Source organism: Malania oleifera, chromosome 8 (assembly GCF_029873635.1).
Source record: "Malania oleifera isolate guangnan ecotype guangnan chromosome 8, ASM2987363v1, whole genome shotgun sequence".
Classification (NCBI taxonomy): domain Eukaryota; kingdom Viridiplantae; phylum Streptophyta; class Magnoliopsida; order Santalales; family Ximeniaceae; genus Malania; species Malania oleifera.
In genome coordinates, this window is record NC_080424.1 from 10154592 (window position 1) to 10174979 (window position 20388).

Consider the following 20388-nt stretch of genomic DNA (forward strand, 5'->3'; position numbering starts at 1 on the left):
CAGTACATTATGGTTTCAAAATACATGATAAATAGATTATTTATTTGGAATAATATGCATGAAATGTTTGGCCTAAGGTCGTGATTGCTAGCCGACGCAAGGTCGTGTAATATGTATGATTTCGGTGCAAGACCGTATTTATGAATATTTGGTGTAAGGCCGCAGATATGAAAGAAATCGGCGCAAGGTCGTATGTATTAATGTATGTTATTACAGAAGATGCTATCAATATATTTATGTTAGACAAGTATATTATCATGTATTATATTTTATCAGAACCCAGATGATAGTTCAGTTCAGTTTCATGAGCACACTACCGTAGTTATACAGATCAGATTATTATGTTGCAGACTTGTGCTAATCGTCCCTGCAAGTAGAGGGGCTGGGAGATAGATAGTTGATGTGGCTTTCAGTGTAGAGTTGTAGACGTCAACCTGGCCACCCGGACCTGGGTGTGGCAGGCCCATCATACTTACAGACATTTTTTGAGTCAGTAGTGGTCAGCCAGCCATGGTCAGGTCCCACCTTCGGGTTGCACAACCTGTCATGGGGGGTAATACATGACATTAGCTAGCTATACATCCTAGGTAAATTATAGTATTATCAGTTATATTAGACATTTCATGTACAATATGATTTATTAGAAATTACGAAAGTATATGCTTATTTAGTTATGTTATGATTAATGTTTTGTGGTATATGAGATGTATTGTATATGTATTATAGCACCAAATATTCATGTTGCCACACAGCTGTATTTAGTTTATTTTTCTTTACTGAGAGGTGTCTCACCCCCAACATTAAATCATTTTCAAGAAACCCAGAAAGATTGGTGGATCGAGGCCGTCGTTGAGTTAGTGCAATACTACCCCGCTAGGAGGGTAAGTTCTAGTATAAGAACAGGAGAATTGTGTTGTGGGTTCCTAAATATGTGTATATTTTTGGTGTTTTGGAAGATTGTATATAAACACAGTATTTGGAATTTAGTTGACTCTAGTATTATGTATTTTATGGTTATGAGAATGTGATTTACATTTACTGCTGCTTAGGTTTCTGCTGTGTATGTCAGGTGTTCCCCGTTACCCACGGGTTCGGGTTCTTTTTATTGATTGTGATTAATTATATAGTAAATAAAGCAGGTCATTACAGTTTGGTATCAGAGCCTAGGATACTAGTTTTTGTAGACTCTAGAATGCAGCAATAATAATACTAGAGTATAGGATAAGAGAATTTAAGGTTTGGTTTTGTAGTCTAGAAGTAGGACTTCCGTGGTGGTTTATGTGATTTTCCTGAGGTGACGATTTCAGAAAAGCCATGGTAAACAATCATCGGGTTAGGTATCTAGGTTGCAGGATTGAACCTTGAATTAGGATTAGGAGTGATGAATTAATTAAGGAAATATTGTACTAGTTGGATGATATGTTATGGTGATAGGGTTCTAAATTAAGTTATTTGTTTTTCAGGATGGATCCGGGAGGCAGTAGTGCCCATGCTAGTGGTAATGAGGGTGCTGGGCCCTCAAGTGCTGCGAGCGATGTTTCAGATGCAGTTTTACACAGCGTGGCATAGCAGGTTATGATTGAAATTGCCAGGAATTCTAGGAAGCTGGGTGGTTCGTCTGCAGGCCACGACAGCTTGATAGAGAAATTCATTAAGATGAATCCTCCAGCTTTCTCAAGAGGAATTGATCCTGCAGTCGCTGAAAATTAGGTGCAGGAGATTGAGAAAGTGTTTGCAGTGTTGCAGTGCACAGAAGAGCAGAGGGTGCTATTTGCTACATATAGATTGACTAGAGAGGCCGAGAGATAGTGGATGGCGGTGAAACTCCTAGAGCAATAGAGGACAGTACCTATGGAAATGACGTGGGAACGATTTAAGGAGATATTCTGCGATAGGTATTTTTTGAATTTGTCTAGGGAAGCTAAGATTGAGGAGATCCTGAATCTGAAGCAGGGATAGCAGAACGTGTAGTAGCACGCGGCGAGGTTCATTGAACTATCTTGCTTCGCCCCATACATTATTCCAGATGAGGCAAAAAAGGTACGACAGTTTGAAAGAGGTTTGAGGAGAGAAATATATAAACAGGTGTCAATACTAAAGTTACAGAATTTTACTGAGTTGGTAGATAGGGCCACCATAGCAGAAATTGGTGAGCAGTTGGAGGCTGAGGAGTATAGACAGAGGAAGAGATCTATGCCTTCTGGTTACCAGTAGGGAGTCGGTCGTGGTTCATGGAAGAGGGGTGGCTACTACAGAGACTGGAGGCAGGAGACAGGGAATCGTGGTTTACAGGGTATGCAGCCACTACCAGCTTGCCCGACTTGTGGGAAGAGACACACGGGGGAGTGTCGTGCCAGGCGAGGTATCTACTACCGGTGTGGGGAGCTAGGGCATGTGATAAGGGATTGTCAGGTGCAGATTGGTGCTGCTCCTGCTCCTAGACCTGCTCATGGAGGCTATCAGGCATCATATGGAGGCCAGTAGAGGAACATGGCTCCAGCTAGGGTTTTCACTCTAACGCCGGGTGATGCTGAGGCAGCCGGCGACACGGTGATAGGTATGGTTAGTATGTTTTTATTTAAAGTCATCGCATTATTTGATTCAGGTGCCACACACTCGTTCGTGCCTTCGGGGTGTGTTAAATTATATGGGGCAGACACATAATCATTAGATGTTGAACTATTAGTGACTACACCGACTGGGTCAGCAATGAGGTGTAGTAGGGTACTCCATGAATATCCAGTTGATGTTCAGGGGAGGATTCTATCTGCTGATTTAATAGTCTTAGATATGTATGGGTTTGATATCATTGTCGACATGGATTGGCTAGCAACTAATTTTTTCAGTATAGATTGTCGTGCAAGGGAAGTGATATTCAGACCTCCAGGAAAACCAGAATTCAGATTTATAGGGTCACGAGTGCAATCTCTACCTCAGATGGTTTCAACTATTTAGGCAAGGAGACTGCTTCAAAGGGGTTGTTAGGGATTCGTGGCCTTTGTGAAAGAAATGTTAGGGAATGAATTGAAACTTACTAGTACGCCAGTAGTGAAAGAATTTACAGATGTATTTCCAAATGAATTACCAAGTCTCCCACCTAATCGTGAGGTAGATTTTCCTATCGATCTACTTCCAGGTACAACGTCGATCTCTAAAGCACCTTACCGAATAACGCCAGCAAAGTTGGCAGAATTGAAGAATCAGTTGCAGGATTTGCTTGATAAGGGTTTTATACGACCTAGTGTATCTCCATGGGGAGCTCCAGTATTATTTGTGAAGAAGAAAGATGGGTCCATGAGGATGTGTATAGATTATAGGGAAATTAATAAAGTGACCATCAAGAACAAGTATCCTCTACCCCATATAAATGATTTATTTGACCAGCTCCAAGGTACACGGGTATATTCCAAGATTGACCTCATATCAGGCTATCATCAGGTAAAAGTAAGGGCAGAAGATGTGTCGAAGATGGCCTTCAAGACCAGGTATGGACATTACGAGTTTCTTGTTATGCCATTTGGTCTGACGAATGCTCCTGTGATATTTATGGATTTGATGAATAAGATCTTCCATCTATTTTAAAATCAATTTGTTGTTGTTTTTATTGATGATGTACTAATCTATTCGAGGAGCTATGAGGAGCATGAGATACATTTGAGGTAAGTTTTATAGACGCTCAGGGAAAAGAAGTTGTACGCCAAGTTTAGTAAATGTGAATTCTGGCTTGAGAGAGTTGTGTTTTTAGGACATGTTATCTTAGGGGATGGAATCTCTATGGATCCTAGTAAAATTGATGAGGTAGTGAATTGAGCTAAATCGAGGAACGCCTAGGAGATTAGGAGTTTCTTGGGGTTAGCTGGTTATTACCGTCATTTTGTTGAGGAATTCTCAGCCTTATTAGAGCCTCTAACACGACTGACTAAGAAGAATGTTAGATTTGAATGGGACGACAGCTGTGAGTAGAGTTTTCAAGAATTGAAGCAGAGGTTAGTTACAGCACTAGTACTGACCATCCTGTCAGGGGGTGAGGGTTATGTCATTTACAGTGATGCATCCTAGAAGGGACTTGACTGTGTATTGATACAGCATGACAGGGTGGTGGCTTATGCTTCCAAACAATTGAAAGAATATGAAAGGAACTACCATACCCATGATCTTGAATTAGCTGCAGTGGTACATGCATTGAAGATTTGGAGGCATTATTTGTATGGCGAGCGATATGAAATTTTCTCCAACCATAAAAGTTTGAAGTATTTCTTCACTCAGAAGGAACTAAATATGAGGCAAAGAAGGTGATTGGAGCTTATTAAAGATTTTGATTGTACTATCAGTTATCACCTAGGAAAAGAAAATGTAATAGTTGATGCATTGAGCAAGAAGTCTGCGAGACCAGTGGTAGCAGCTATGAAGATCCAGTATCCGATCATGATGGATCTGGAAAGACTCGGCATAGAGTTGGTAGAGAGTGATCCTCTAGTATGTATCGCAAGTTTAGTGGTACAACCTACTCTGTAGGAAAGAATTAAAGCTGCTCAAAAGGAAGACCCAGAATTAGCAAAGGTATTAGACATAGTGCAGAATGGTCAGGAGGAGGAATTCTGTTTGTTAGATGACGGAGCTTTTCGGTTTTGATCCAGATTATGTGTTCCTGCCGATGTTGACATCAGGAAAACTATTTTAGAGGAGGCTCATAGATCTTTGTATACAGTTCATCCTAGCAGTACAAAAATATACAAATATCTGCGAGAGTTTTACTAGTGGAGTGGTATGAAGAAGGAGATTGCCGAGTATGTAGCGCAATGTCTGACGTGCCAGAAGGTAAAAGCTGAGCACCAGAGGCCGGCGGGTCAGTTGCAGCCACTATTTATCTTATAGTGGAAGTGAGATCATATATCCATGGACTTTGTTTCAGGACTGCCATTGGCGTTACATGGCCAGAATGCAATTTGAGTGATTGTAGATCGATTGACTAAGACCACCCATTTCTTATTTATCAAGATCAACTATTCCCGTAACCGTTTGGTGGAGATTTACATTCAAGAGATAGTTCGTTCTCATGGGGTGCCAGTATCTATTGTGTCAGATCAAGACCCGCGTTTCACGTCACGTTTTTGGAAAATCTTATAGGAGGCTTTATGGTCTCAGTTGTCTTTTAGCACAACATTCCATCCTCAGTCAGATGGGCAGACTGAGAGGACGATATAGATATTAGAAGATATGCTCCGAGCGTGCATATTGGATTTTGGGGGTAGTTGGACCCAGTTCATGCCGTTGGTGGAGTTTGTGTATAATAATAGTTATCATTCCAGCATTGGCATGACACCGTTTAAGGCTCTATACGATAGGAGATGTCGTTCTCCTCTATATTGGGATGAGATGGGTGAGCAGCGAGTCGTGGGACCAGAGTTAGTGCAACAAACATATGATAACGTTCGGCTCATCAGGGATAGAATTAGTGCAACTCAGAGCCGACAGAAGAGTTATGCCGATAATCGCCGTAGGAAATTAGAATTTGATATTGGTGATCATGCATTTTTGAAGATAACTCTGTTAAAAGGGGTTATGAGGTTTGGAAGGAAGGATAAACTTAACCCTAGGTTTATCGATCCGTTTGAAATTTTAGAGAAAGTGGGACCGGTTGCCTACAGGTTAGCTTTACCACCTGTGCTATCCAAGATGCACGACATATTCCATGTTCCTATATTAACAAAACACATCCCAAACCCTTCTCAAATTATCGGTTATGGTGAATTAGAGCTCAGTTATTCACTAGTATATGAGGAGGTACCAGTACAGATACTAGATAGAAGGGAATAGGAATTACGTAACAAGAAGATTCCTCTAGTAAAGGTTCTATAAAGGAATCACGCGATAGAAGAGGCTTCATAGGAGCTTGAGGAATAGATAAGATAGAAATACCTTGTAAGAACCCGAACCGTAGTATGTGGAATAAAAATTCGAAAGAAGGTTAAAGTGGAAAGTTGGGCAAGCTTCGTCGACGAAGTCATAGTTCGTCGATGAAGTCCCTTTTGTTCTTGGTGACGAAATTCAGTGTCTCGTTGAAGAGGAGATCTTGAGGGATTTTGGAAAATCTAGAACCTCTGGCTCATCGATGAAGCCATCGTCTCGTCGACAAAGGTAATGGCGGACTCGGCGACGAGGACGCCAATTCGTCAACAAGGGCGGCCGAGTCAAGGGCTATAAATATCAGTTTCCATTACTTTGGAGCTAAGTAATCTCAAAATATCCTCTCTCTCTCTCTCTCTCTCTCTCTAAAACTTGAAGAACTCTCTCTCTTTTGATTTCTTCATTGTTTTTCACCTGATTCGTAAATCCAACATTACTGCAAAGATCAGGGAAGGATTCTCTACGTTTCTAGCAGATCAGAATCTCATTTCGAGCAGTTTCGAGTTTCAGGCCAAAATCGAGGTAAGGCTTGGTTTTCATTTATGTTTCAAAATATGTATGGTAGTAAGGATTGTAAGCATATATCGTACTATGGTTTGTAGGTTTCAGAGTCTCGATTCATAGTTTTGGGGACCGTAGAGTTCGTAGTTGGAATTCGGGTTAAGGTAAGGGGATTCAGTTTATATTAGATTATTTTCAAAATCAAGATTGGTAAGCTTGTAGGCTACGATTGTATGTATGTTTTGGTATCTTATTTGGGGAAATCTATCGGGTAAAAATACGGGATTTTTGGGTTGCAGTTTTTGGGAAATTGGGGATTTTGGGTATCATCTCTACTTTTATTGGAAAATCGTTTGTTTTGTTTAAACTGTATTATTGAGATGATTGTTATCCATATTTGTATAAACTGTATACTTGAATTGGAAAACAATATGATTTGCCGTAAACCAAATAAGTGTGGAATATATGGTTGTATGTAATTATTCCAGGTATTTTGCAAAATAGCTAGTGGCGGCTAATTACCATACGCTAATATGTATAGGAGTGTGAGCTCCAAAATGATTCCAAGTTTTGTGAAATCGGTTAGGGACAGCTAATTACCGTATGCCAAAACAGTTATGTGGCGGCTAATTACCGTACGCTGTGCCATGTACCGGTGTGAAAATCCTGGGCAAAAGTGTCCGACTCTATATCCGAGGGTGTGAAATATCACTACGTATCCCCAATGGTCACCGAAGGGTGTGAACTACACTGTATTGGCAATGTAATCACTGTGAAGCTTCAGGTTTCATGGAGTAGTTGCGTATTAGTGTGAGCTACATCATATTGGCAATGTAATCGCTATGAACCTTCGGGTTTCATAGCGTAGTTGCGTGTTAGTGTGATGACACTGACCGTATGTTTTGGGTATCGTATGTACTGGAATGAATTTTTGAAAATACTGGAACTGTATGGAAATGTTTTTGAACTGTATCGTATTATATAGTGTTATGTTTTACGTAAAATAACACAGGTATGCCACACACTGATATAACCTGCTTTCTTCCTTACTGAGAGGTGTCTCATCCCGAATGTACGTACAATGTTTTCAGGTTCATCAGGTAGCAGTAATTAGCATCCTAGCAATCGGAAGTGGGGGTGTCGTTAGATGCTGTCAGTGCCTGTTTAGGTACGAGTTTATGTAATCGGGCTGTCATGATGATTTTTGTAGACACCCGGAGTATGTACGGTATTTATGGGATTGTATACCTTAGTATTGTTTGGGTTCGCATATCCTAGTGTTGTACAAACTCTGGTATGGTATGTTATATAGATAGATGAAACATTTTCCGCCGCGTAACTGATGAGTATGGATGTATATGTGTATGTGTATAGGGCATCTGTGTACCCCACGGGGTCGGACCCTCTTATTGTATTGTATCATGTATGTTTGAATTGATATAGAGACAGGTTAGATTACTATATTGATACCTAGGACCCATCTGCGGCTTCGGGGTGTGACAATTTAGTATCAGAGTTAACCAGGTTGCTAGGTCTTATAGACTTGGTTAGGTGTATTGATGTGTACATACCGGAGTATAGGATGTAGGAAATGGGTAGTGTAGGTCGAGGATTGTATTGTTGCTAGACAGGGACTCATTGGTGGTGTTCTGTGTCCTTCCTGGAATGAAGATTTCAGAAAGATCACGGCAAACCATTGATGGATTCGTATCAGTGTGACAGGACAGTCCTAGACCCGTGGAATTGGTAGTTAACATGATTAGGTGTTTGATTGTGTTAACTGTGTACGATATAGGAATTCTAATCCTATTGTTTTTTAGAATGGAGCCCAAGGATAATAACTTGGAGAGTGGCTCCGAGGATACGGTGTGTGATGAGTCTCCTTCTGTGTCTCGTGGTTTGGTGAGGCAGGTTATCCGAGAGATCGGATGGAGTGTTAGGAGATGTGAATGCTCTCCTACAGATGCGCGGTGTACCATTGAAAGGTTCATATGCATGCACCCTCCGACATTTATGGGAGGACCAGATCCGATTGTGGAGGAGGACTGGGTCGAGAAGACCGAGAGGATTTTGGAAGTCCTCCACTACACTGATAGGCAGAAGGTCTTGTACGCTACATTCTAGCTGACTAGGGAGGCAGGGCGTTGGTGGACTATGGTGAGTCTGCTTAAGAGGCAGAGAACTAGTCCATCTAGTATGACGTGGGGCCGCTTCAAGGAGGTATTTTTTGAGAGATACTACCTCGTCTCCACTCAAGATGCGAAGGCCAATGAGTTCTTGGGCCTGACGTAGGGAACTCTGATGGTGCAGAGGTATGCCGCCAGATTTATCGAGTTATCTTGGTTTGTGCCATACTTGGTCCCAAATGAGTACGAGAAGGCTCGGAAGTTCGAAAGGGGTCTGAGGAAACACATCCGCCATCTTGTGGGGATGCTACAGATCTGCGAGTTCTCTATCTTGGTGGATAAAGCCATCATAGTTGAGATCGACCTTTGGGGTGATGAGGTGGTGCAGGAACAGAGGAAGAGGCCAGTTTCTTTTGGTTCTCAGTCTGGTCCTCGACAGGGATAGTGGAAGAAGAAGAAGAACTATAGTTCAGGTTATCAGTAGTCTACCGAGTGGCAGAGTTATTAGGGGGATCCATCCTCCACACCGTGAGCTAAGTGCCGTAAAAGGCACAATGGGGAGTGTCAATCATTCTGGGGTAACTGCTATAACTGTGGCAAGCTGGGCCACATATCCCGAAGCTGTCAGGCACTAAGGAGTGATACGTCTGCATAGAGCCAGAATTGCGGAGTAATCCGATGCCTCAGGGAAACTACCAGGCAACCACGACTCCGGCGAGGGTATATTCATTAACTCTAGCGGATGTGGAACACGCTGGGAATGTGGTGACAAGTACCATGTCTTTGCTTTCGAATAGAGCTATTTTTTTATTTAATTCGGGAGCAACCCATTCGTTTATATCTGCTAGTTTTGTGAAGTTATGTGGGTTGAAACCCGAGCTATGTGTGAGAGATTGTCTGTGGCTACACCGACTGGGAGTGTAACGATCTATAGTAAGATGTTAGGAAACTGCCTAGTGGTAATTGAGGGCAAACTGCTACCGGCAAATCTTGAAGTATACAACATGTCAAGGTTCAATGTCATTCTGGGGATGGATTGGTTGTTCTCCAGTTATGCTGTAATCGACTGTCGTAGGAAGGTAGTAGTGTTTAGACCTCCTGGGGAGCAGGAGTACGAGTTCATAGGATCATGTGTGCGTGCGACGCCACAAGTTCTATCAGCTTCACAAGCGAGGAGGCTACTCTTGGACGGATGTCAGAGGTACCTAGCTTGCGTGAAGGAACCGCCGCGGGATAAGTTGAGACTCGAGGATATTTGGGTAGTCAACGAGTTTCCGGATGTGTTTCCTAATGATTTACCCGGTTTACCTATGGATCGTGAGGTGGAGTTTGCAATAGAGTTGCTGCCTGGCAAGGCGCCGATCTCTAAAGCTCCGTACCGGATGGCTCCAGAAGAACTTCGAGAGTTGAAGGAGCAGTTGCAGGAACTACTGGACTAGGGTTTTATTCAACCGAGTGTTTCGCCCTGGGGAGCTCTAGTTTTGTTTGTGAAGAAGAAGGACGGGTCGATGCGTATGTGCATTGATTACCGTGAGATTAACAAGGTGACGGTGAAGAACTGTTATCTATTAGCTCATATTGATGATCTCTTTGACCAACTGTAGAGAACACAGGTCTTTTCGAAGATCGACCTACGGTCAGGGTATCATCAAGTGAGGGTTAGATATGAGGATGTAGCGAAGACCGCTTTCCGAACCAGATACGACCACTATAAGTTCTTGGTTATGCCGTTTGGTTTGACTAATGCCCCAGCAGTGTTCATGGTTCTAATGAACATAGTTTTCAATGAGTACCTAGACCAGTTCGTAGTGGTGTTTATCGATGACATTCTAGTATACTCAAGGAGTCCAGAAGAGCATGAAAACCATTTGAGGTTGGTACTACAAATTCTGCGAGAGAGGAAGTTGTATGCTAAGCTAAAAAAGTGTGAGTTCTGGTTAGGTCGCGTTCTTAGGCCATGTGGTGTCTAAGGGTGGTATCTCAGTTGATCCTAGCAAGATTGAAGCTGTGGTCGACTGGATGAGACCGAAGAGTGTGTAGGAAGTTCAGAGTTTTCCGAGACTAACAGGTTACTACCGTCAGTTCATAGAGGTTTCTCTAAATTGTTTGGACCTCTGACACAAATAACCAGGAAGGGGGTGAAGTTTGATTGGACTAATGATTGCGAGCAGTGCTTTCTTGTGTTGAAACAACGGCTGGTTACTGCTCTAGTATTGACCATTCCTTCAGGGGATGGCGGTTTTGTGATTTATAGCGACACATCCCTAAAATGTTTGGGATGTGTGCTTATGCAATAGGGTAAGGTAGTAGTTTATGCTTCTCGGAAACTTAAGGAGTATGAGAAGAATTACCCTACATATGATCTGGAATTAGCCGCTGTAGTTTATGCATTGAAGATCTGGCGACACTACCTGTATGGTGTTCAGTGTGAGATTTTCATTGACCACAAAAGCCTCAGGTACTTTTTCACGTAGAAGGAGATGAATTTGAGGCAAATACGGTGGCTAGAGTTGATTAAGGACTACGATTGCATGATCAGTTATCACCTGGGGAAGGCTAATGTGGTAGCAAATGTGTTGAGTCAGAAGTCAGAGTATGCAGCAGTATCTGCAGTTGTAGCTCAGCATCATGTTAGACGGGATCTGGAAAGCCTTGGCGTGGAGTTAGTGTCTGGTGATCATCAGACTTTCATTGCTACCTTGGTGATCCAGCCAACCTTGTTTGTGCGTATTAAAGCCACGCAGGCTAGTGATGCGGAGTTAGCTGAGATTGTGGAGAAAGTGCAGCAGGGATTGGCTGCGGATTTTAACATCTCCGATAGAGGTGTGTTGAGGTTTGGGGTCAGGCTGTGTGTTTCGAACGACGATGAGATTAGAAGGACGATTCTGGACGAAGCGCATCGTTCTACGGTACATCTGGATAGTACGAAGATGTATTAGGATTTGCGCGAGTTATTTTGGTGGAGTGGTATGAAGAGGGATATTTCCCGGTTCGTGGAGCAGTGTCTAACGTGTCAGAAGGTGAAAACTGAACATCAGAGGTCGGCAGGACCGTTGCAGCCTTTGCCTATTCTAGTGTGAAAATGGGAGCACATATCTATGCACTTTGTTACCGGATTGCCGCCAGCACTTCATGGGCAAAATGCTATTTGGGTAATCGTGGATAAGTTGACGAAATCTGCTCACTTTGTACTGACGAAGGTTAGCTACCCTTTGAGTAGGCTAGCGGACCTGTATGTGCATAAGATAGTGAGAATGCATGGAGTATCGGTGTCCATTGTTTCATATCGAGATCCAAGGTTTACTTCTCGATTTTGGAAGAGCTTGCAGGAAGCACTGGGGAAAAAACTTACTTTCAGTACAACGTTCCACCCCCAAACTGATGGACAGTTGGAGAGGACGATATAGATCTTGGAGGATATGTTACGGGCTTGTGTATTATACTTTGGTGGTAGTTGGATTTAGTTTTTTCCATTGGTAGAGTTTGCCTAAAACAATAGTTTCCAGGCTAGTATCAGAATGGCACCGTTCGAGGCTCTGTATGGTCGAAGGTGTCAATCTCCTTTGTATTGGGATGAGGTTGGTGAACGTCAGGTTTTAGGACCTAAACTCGTGTAGCAAGCGTCTGAGAAGGTGGGTTTGGTCCGGGAGAGGATTAGATCGGCTCAGAGTTGGCACAAGAGTTTCGCGGATGTTCGCTGCCAAGAGTTGGAGTTCGAGGTGAGGGGTATGGTATTCTTTAGAATCGCTTTGACAAAAGGAGTGATGAGATTCGGGAAAAAGGGCAAGTTGAACCCGAGGTATATCAGACCGTTTGATATTCTTGAACGAGTGGGTACGGTGGCTTACTAGATTGCACTGCCCCCTGCGCTCTCAAGGATCCATGATGTATTTCACGTATCCATTTGACGAGGTACGTGTCGGATCCAACGCATGCTATTAGTTATGAATCTTTGAGACTTGGGGATGCTTTGGCGTATGAGGAAGTACCAGTTCAGATTTTGTATTGAAAAGTTCAGAAGTTGCGTACCAAGGAAATACCGTTAGTAAAGGTATTGTGGCAGAATCATGTGGTTGAGGAAGCTTCTTGGGAATTAGAAACGAAAATACGCCAAAAGTATCCACAGTTGTTCTAAGTAGTGGTTGTATAGCAGGGTTGGTATGGATATGTATGTATGCATGTAATACTCTGTTATCGTATTAGTATTGTGTGGTTAGTCTCTAGGAGAGTCTTGTAAACATTGTTAACTCTCGAGACCATGTATGTATATAACCACGGTATTCCTCCGCCATAAGTGAGGGAATGTACGTATGTATGTATGTATCATAACGGGGCTGCGTATAAATGGCCGCTGATTCTTCTTAGAGTATGTATGTATTGTATCGGGGCTGCGTATAAATGGCCGCCGATTCTTCTTAGAGTATGTATGTATTGTGACAGGGCTGCGTATAAATGGCTGCCAGTTCATTTTAGAGTGTGTATGTATTTGGTAGTATGAATGTGTTCATAATGAGAGATTGCAAATTTCGAGGACGAAAATTTTGTAAGGAGGGGAGGTTGTAAGAACCCGAACCGTAGTATGTGGAATAAATATTCGAAAGAAGGGTAAAGTGGAAAGTTGGGCAAGCTTCGTCGATGAAGCCAGAGTTCGTCGACGAAGCCAGAGTTCGTCGACGAAGTCCCTTTTGTTCTCGGCGATGAAATTCAGTGTCTCGTCGACGAGGAGATCCCGAGGGATTTTGGAAAATCTGGAACCTCGGGCTCGTCGATGAAGCCGCTGTCTCGTCGATGAAGGTAATGGCGGACTCGTCGACAAGGTCGCCAATTCGTCAACGAGGGTGGCAGAGTCAAAGGCTATAAATATCAGTTTCCATTACTTTGGAGCTAAGTAATCTCAAAATATCCTCTCTTTCTCTCTCTAGAACTTGAAGAACTCTCTCTCTCTTTTGATTTCTTCGCCATTTGTTGCCTAATTTGTAAATCCAACGTTACTGCAAGGATCAGGGAAGGATTTTCTACGTTTCTAGCAGATCGGAATCTCGTTTCGAGCAGTTTCAGGTTTCGGGCCAAAATTGAGGTAAGGCTTAGTTTTCGTTTCTATTTCAGAATATGTATAGTAGTAAGGATTGTAAGCATGTATCATACTGTGGTTTGTAGGTTTTAGAGTCTCGATTCGTAGTTTTGGGGACCGTAGAGTTCATAGTTGGAATTCGGGCTAAGGTAAGTGGATTCAGTTTATATCAGTTTATTTTCGAAATCGGGATCGGCGAGCTTGTAGGTTATGATCGCATGTATATTTTGGTATCTTATTTGGGGAAATTTATCGAGTAAAAATACAGGATTTTCGAGTTACAGTTTTCAGGAGAATTGGGGATTTCAGGTATCATCTCTGCTTTGTTTGGAAAACCGTTTGTTTTGTTTAAACTATATTATTGAGATGTCTGTTATCCATATTTGTATAAACTGTATACTTGAATTGGAAAACGATATGATTTGTCGTAAACCAAATAAGTGTGGAATGTATGGTTGTATGTAATTGTTCTAGGTATTTTGTAAAATAACTAGTGGCGGCTAATTACCGTACGCTGATATGTATAGGAGTGTGAGCTCCAAAATGATTCCAAGTTTTGTGAAGGTGGCTAATTACCGTACGCCGAAACAGCTATGTGGCGGTTAATTACCGTACGCTACACCATGTACCGGTGTGAAAATCGTGGGTGAGAGTGTCCGACTCTATATCTGAGGGTATGAAATATCACTACGTATCCCGGTTGGTCACCGAGGGGTGTGAGCTACACTGTATTAGCAATGTAATCACTGTGAAGCTTCAGGTTTCATGGAGTAGTTACGTATTAGTGTGAGCTACAACGTATTGGCAATGTAATCACTGTGAAGCTTCGGGTTTCATAGCATAGTTGCATATTAGTGTGACGACACTGACCGTATGTTTTGGGTATCGTATGTACTTGAATGAATTTGTGAAAATACTGGAACTGTATGGAAATATTTTTGAACTGTATCGTATTGTATGGTGTTATGTTTTACGTAAAATAACATTGGTATGCTACACATTGATATAACCTGCTTTCTTCCTTACTGAGAGGTGTCTCACCCCGAATGTACGTACAATGTTTTCAGGTTCATTAGGTAGCCGTAATTAGCATCCTAGCAATCGGAAGCAGGGGTGTCGTTAGCTGCTGTCAGTGCTTGTTTAGGTACGAGTTTATGTAATCGGGTAATGAATTTGTGAAAATACTGGAACTGTATGGAAATATTTTTGAACTGTATCGTATTGTATGGTGTTATGTTTTACGTAAAATAACATTGGTATGCCACATATTGATATAACCTGCTTTCTTCCTTACTGAGAGGTGTCTCACCCCGAATGTACGTACAATGTTTTCAGGTTCATCAGGTAGCCGTAATTAGCATCCTAGCAATCGGAAGCAGGGGTGTCGTTAGCTGCTGTCAGTGCTTGTTTAGGTACGAGTTTATGTAATCGGGTAATGAATTTGTGAAAATACTGGAACTGTATGGAAATATTTTTGAACTGTATCGTATTGTATGGTGTTATGTTTTACGTAAAATAACATTGGTATGCCACATATTGATATAACCTGCTTTCTTCCTTACTGAGAGGTCTCTCACCCCGAATGTACGTACAATGTTTTCAGGTTCATCAGGTAGCCGTAATTAGCATCCTAGCAATCGGAAGCAGGGGTGTCGTTAGCTGCTGTCAGTGCTTGTTTAGGTACGAGTTTATGTAATCGGGTTGTCATGATGGTTTTTGTAGACACCCGGAGTATGTACGGTATTTATGGGATTGTATACCTTAGTATTATTTGGGTTCGCATATCCTAGTGTTGTACAGACTTTGGTATGGTATGTTATATAGATAGATTAAACATTTTCCGCTACGTAACTGATGAGTATAGATGTATATGTGTATGTGTATAGGGCATCCGTGTACCTCACGGGGTCGGACCCTCTTATTGTATTGTATCATGTATGTTTGAATTGATATAGAAACATGTTAGGTTACTATATTCACACCTGGGACCCATATGCAGGTTCGGGGCGTGACATACCCGCAATTGTTCCTCGGAGTTCATTCATGATCAAAGAAAATGTAGGTGATTGTATAATGTTTCTTTTGCAGGTACGTGTAATAATTAGGTTAATAAGTAGTCTTTTGGTTTTAGGGGAAATTTTATTTTATGCATGTAATCTCCCAAGACTTGAAATGTAACCACGGTATTCCTCCACGATAAGTGAGGGTAAGTAATAAAATAAGTAGATCGTTTTGCCTTTAAGGGATGATGAATTATATGAATAGAAAATTTCGAGGACAAAATTTTATAAGGAGGGAAGAATGTAGTGACCTAGAGAATTATGATATTTAAATAATGAAATTTTAAACAGAACCTCATCGGCGGGAGATTCCTCGACGAGAACACATGAGGGGCTCATTGACAGGGACATGTCTCGTCGACGAGGGGATACCGAGAGGATGTTTTGGCAATTTTGAATTCCGTCGACGAGGGGGAGAGTTCGTTGATGAATTGCCTTCTTGACCTCGTCAACGAGGTGACGTTGCTCGTCGATGAAGGCCAGTGTATAAATAGTTCAAACTTCATTTTTTGGCTGAATTTCGAGGCACCAAACCCTCTCTCTCTCCTCCCTTCATTCCCCTTCCCTTCTCTCTAAGTTTCTGGGCCGGAGTTATGCTGGTTCAACAATATGAAGCTATCACGACACTCCTAGGGAAGTTCTCTGCATCTAGTCAAATGCTTTAATGCCATCTTGAAAGGATCTCACACTTTACCAATAACTATCATTGTAGCAAATCCCCTGTCCACCTCACACAAGGTACGATCCAGATGTACGACTTTTGGAAAGTAGGTTATGACACAAATTTTTATTTTCCCTATGTCAGAATCGACTTTTGGGAAGTTTGTAGGGACCCCAATCCGGAAAATAAATAAAGAAAAAAGAAAAGAAATTAAAAAGGATAAAACAGCAGAACTCGTCGACAAGACTCCTTTTCTCATCGACGAAGTCTCTTCTGTGGCTCATTGACGAGATGTAGGGGCCCGTCGACGAGAAGATATCAAGGGATTTTTGAAAATTCTGAAATCTCAGGCTTGTCGACGAGGTCACTTTCTCGGCGATGAACGCCCTTCTTCGGATCGTCGACGAGGCTGGCCTGGTCAACCTAGTTACAAATAGAATATTCATTGCTTCTTCGCTAAGTTATCTCAATTCTCTCTCTCTCTCTCTAGAACACGAACCAGCCCTCTCTCTCTCTCTCTCTCTCTCTCTCTCTCTCTCTCTCTCTCTCTCTCTTTTTCTAAGATTTCGTGCCATTTGTTGCTAGAATCAACGATTCAACGTCGATACGTGGATTAGGAGGAGAATCTTTACAATTATTGCGGATCAGATTTTTGTTCTGAGGATTTTCTAGTTTTCCCTAAAATCGAGGTAAGGATTTGATTTCGTTTTATCTTCGGTAGATATGTAGTAGCTGAGATTATAGTGAAATATTGTTCTTCGGATTTTATGTTTCGGGGATCCCGTGTCGTTGTTTTGGATTGATTCATTCGTGTTTCGATATTTGGGATTAAGGTAAGGGGATTTGTTTACATTCGTTGTTTTAGAAAACGAAACCACAAGATATGTAACTTATGTTTATATGCACTCGTTGACTGCTTATTTGCAAAGTTTTACCGGGTATAAATGCTGGTTCTTACGATTTTACAGTTTTTGGTAAAAATGAGGGTTTTGGCATATGATATCCAAAGTTCTTAAAATTTGTTTATTTACACTAAAACTAAAGTAAGAGATGCTTGAAACTCTTAATAACAGCATAAATGATATTTTACGAACTAGTTTATATGAAATGTATATTTGATCAAATAGGTGTGACATATGTAATGAAATGACATGAAATGGAATATACTGAATTGTTTGGTATATTTATGAAATAGGGGAACTGAATTTCCGAATGATTTTCAGGAAAAACAGGTGTCGGTTAGATACCGTGGCATATATGAAAAAAAAAAGGGGTAAAACCGAGAGGGTATATGCCGATTTTTACCACAATATGAATGAAAGATAGTATATATGAAATACTGCATAAATGAGATTGTGAGAATACATGAATTGCGCAAGTTAATATGTTATATGGTAAATTGTATATATGATAATTAGGATCGCAGCTTGTTACTCAGAGCATAAGAAGCTCAATAGTATATGAAGCCTTAAAAGGTTATATTATGTAAGCGCGATACCATTGCTAAACCAGATAGATATAGTGCAACCACACACGTGTTTTTAGTGTGGGTATCTAGTAGTCGGCTTGGTCAAAAGGGATCAGGGTGGTGATGGCCAAGTTGGGCTACAATATGTTATGATGCCTGACAATGCCTACACGAATAAGGCTCAATTAGTGCTTAGTTATTGCACAACCCTGGCCATAGGGAGTTAATGGCATAGTTATGATAGTTTCAAAGTTGGACGGTGTTCTAAATATGCATATACATGATTTAAAAGTTTTAATGGGCAAAGTCACAAGTTTGAGTACTAGGCGGAGGGACTGTGCAATGTATGGACTTATACGGTACCCCAACCTCGGGAACTCTCGCTTGTTACAATGCTGAGTTATCTATTGTAGGAATTATATACATATCTCCTATATTACAGTACTGAGAATATTGTGAATGTTAACTACCACTAATGGTTTAAACACATGTTGTCACACACTGATGTAATATCTTCTTCCTTACTGAGAAGTGTCTCACCCCAATCTTACAACCTTTTTTTCAGGAGTTACAGGGAATCGGTCCTAGTCTTCTAGAGAGACTGTGGAGCATAGAGTCTTGTTAATTAACGTAAGTTTCTGTATGAGTACTGGGTTGTTAGCCTGGTTGGCTTTTTGAGAATGTAATACAGTTTATGTTTTACATGCGGATGAATGTATGTAAGGAATAGTTAGATACTCTGGTACATCTATTGGAATCCATATGAATGTTTATGTTTTCCGCACTGTATGAGAGTACATATCATTATGAAATACCAGTATGTCCCTGTTTAGGGCGAGTAGTTATGTATGTTATCAGAATTTGTACAGGTTATGTATGTATAGTAGCACTCTGGGGCTGTATAAGGGCCGGGGCGTTACAAAGTCCATTCTGACACCTTTTTTTTTTTTTGGCACTTGAGAAGAAAGGGAGCGCAGGGGGATAGGGGGCGGGGGCACACACACAAGTCACCTGACGCGCGGATACATATATATATATTTTTATCTAAGCAATTTTTTTTTTTTTTTTTTGCTTTACAAGAATCGACTTTTCAACCACTTTTTTCCAAACATTTCAAAAGCCAGTTCTAGTTGCCAACCATCTTTCCCCTAACATTTCAATATTTTTTAATACTAAAATTGTCTTTTCAAAAATCGATTGGGTAAATTTTGGTAAATTTTGACCTAATTATCCTACTTTTAGAGAAATTATACCGGAAACCTCCTCCTTCGCGTATTTGTGTGTCTGTTTCCTTAATTATACACTTACTAAAAATGAGTCACTCTATGATATTAATAAATATATGACCAATTTGGCACATGTCTAACATTAAGGAAACAGACATACGTACACGTGGAGGGGAGGTTCCCTGTATAATATCTCCTACTTTTATATCTATGCTATTTTATTTTAAATATTTCCATAAATAAAACTCCAATGGTAAACCCCAGGCCATGAAGCCGCAGTGTTTTCCCTCTATGAAGTTTCAAATTTACACTGCAAAGTGTGTGGCTCTTTTTTCGGCATCACGTTATCTCATCGCACTCTACTACAACCTCTCCCCTATTCCTCCTTTCGAGACCTTCTTTTAAGCATTTATCCCTTCTCTTCCCCAAATCGGACCACCCAATCTCTAAAACCCTCAGTCGACATATTGCCTCTACCTCCCAAAATAGAGGTCACCTCCCTCCCTTCACCTATCTCTCTCTCTCTCTCTCTCTCTCTCTCTCTCTCTCTCTCTCTCTCTAACAATTTTCAAGTTCTCATTATAGAATTAAAGTCACTGATTCTCAAGAAAGATGAGAGCTTGGATTGTGGTGGTGGTGTCAATGCGTCCTAGTTTGGGAGTTCAACCACAATTTCCACCATTGTCACTTCCTTAGGAGGTCCACCTGGTGTTGTGGGGATTGTGCGATTATCAGACCCTTCCGTTGTGGCCATTGTTTCTTAGGTCTTTCGTCTAGCGAGGAAGAAGAAGAGTAGAGATGTGGCGGGTTCGTGTTCATGGGAGCCCACCAGCCATGTTGTCCAGTATAGTGTTGTTTTGGACCCCCAGCAAAATGTCGTAGACGAGGTAAGGTTTGATTTGAGATTCCTATTGTACGAGTTCCTTGTGAGCTGAATTAATGTGTTTCAGTGGTCTGCTTAGCAACGAAAATTGGTCTTTTCTTCGGAATTTGTGTTTTAACCCATAACATGAAGATAAGGGTTTATTTTGAACGAATCTCCGTAGAGATCTCAAAGATTGTCTTCATTTTTAGGTTTTGGTCATGCCCATGTTGGCCCCAAGATCTTGCACTCAGGAAGATGGGGCGTGCTTTAGTGCCATGATAGTGAAGTGTGTCTTTGTCGTGTACTAAGGCTTTGTCTTGAAGCTGGAGCAAGGCTGGCAGAACTAGGTTGGCTTTCTCTCAAAACTTTCAATTGTGAAATTTCAATTGATGTAGGAGGGTTATGTTGTTTTGTTGAATTTAGAGCGCTATTACTTTACAAGAGGAGTATTCCCTGCGTACCACATCTTCCTATGTCAGTGATGAGTGTGTGTTATACTTTCC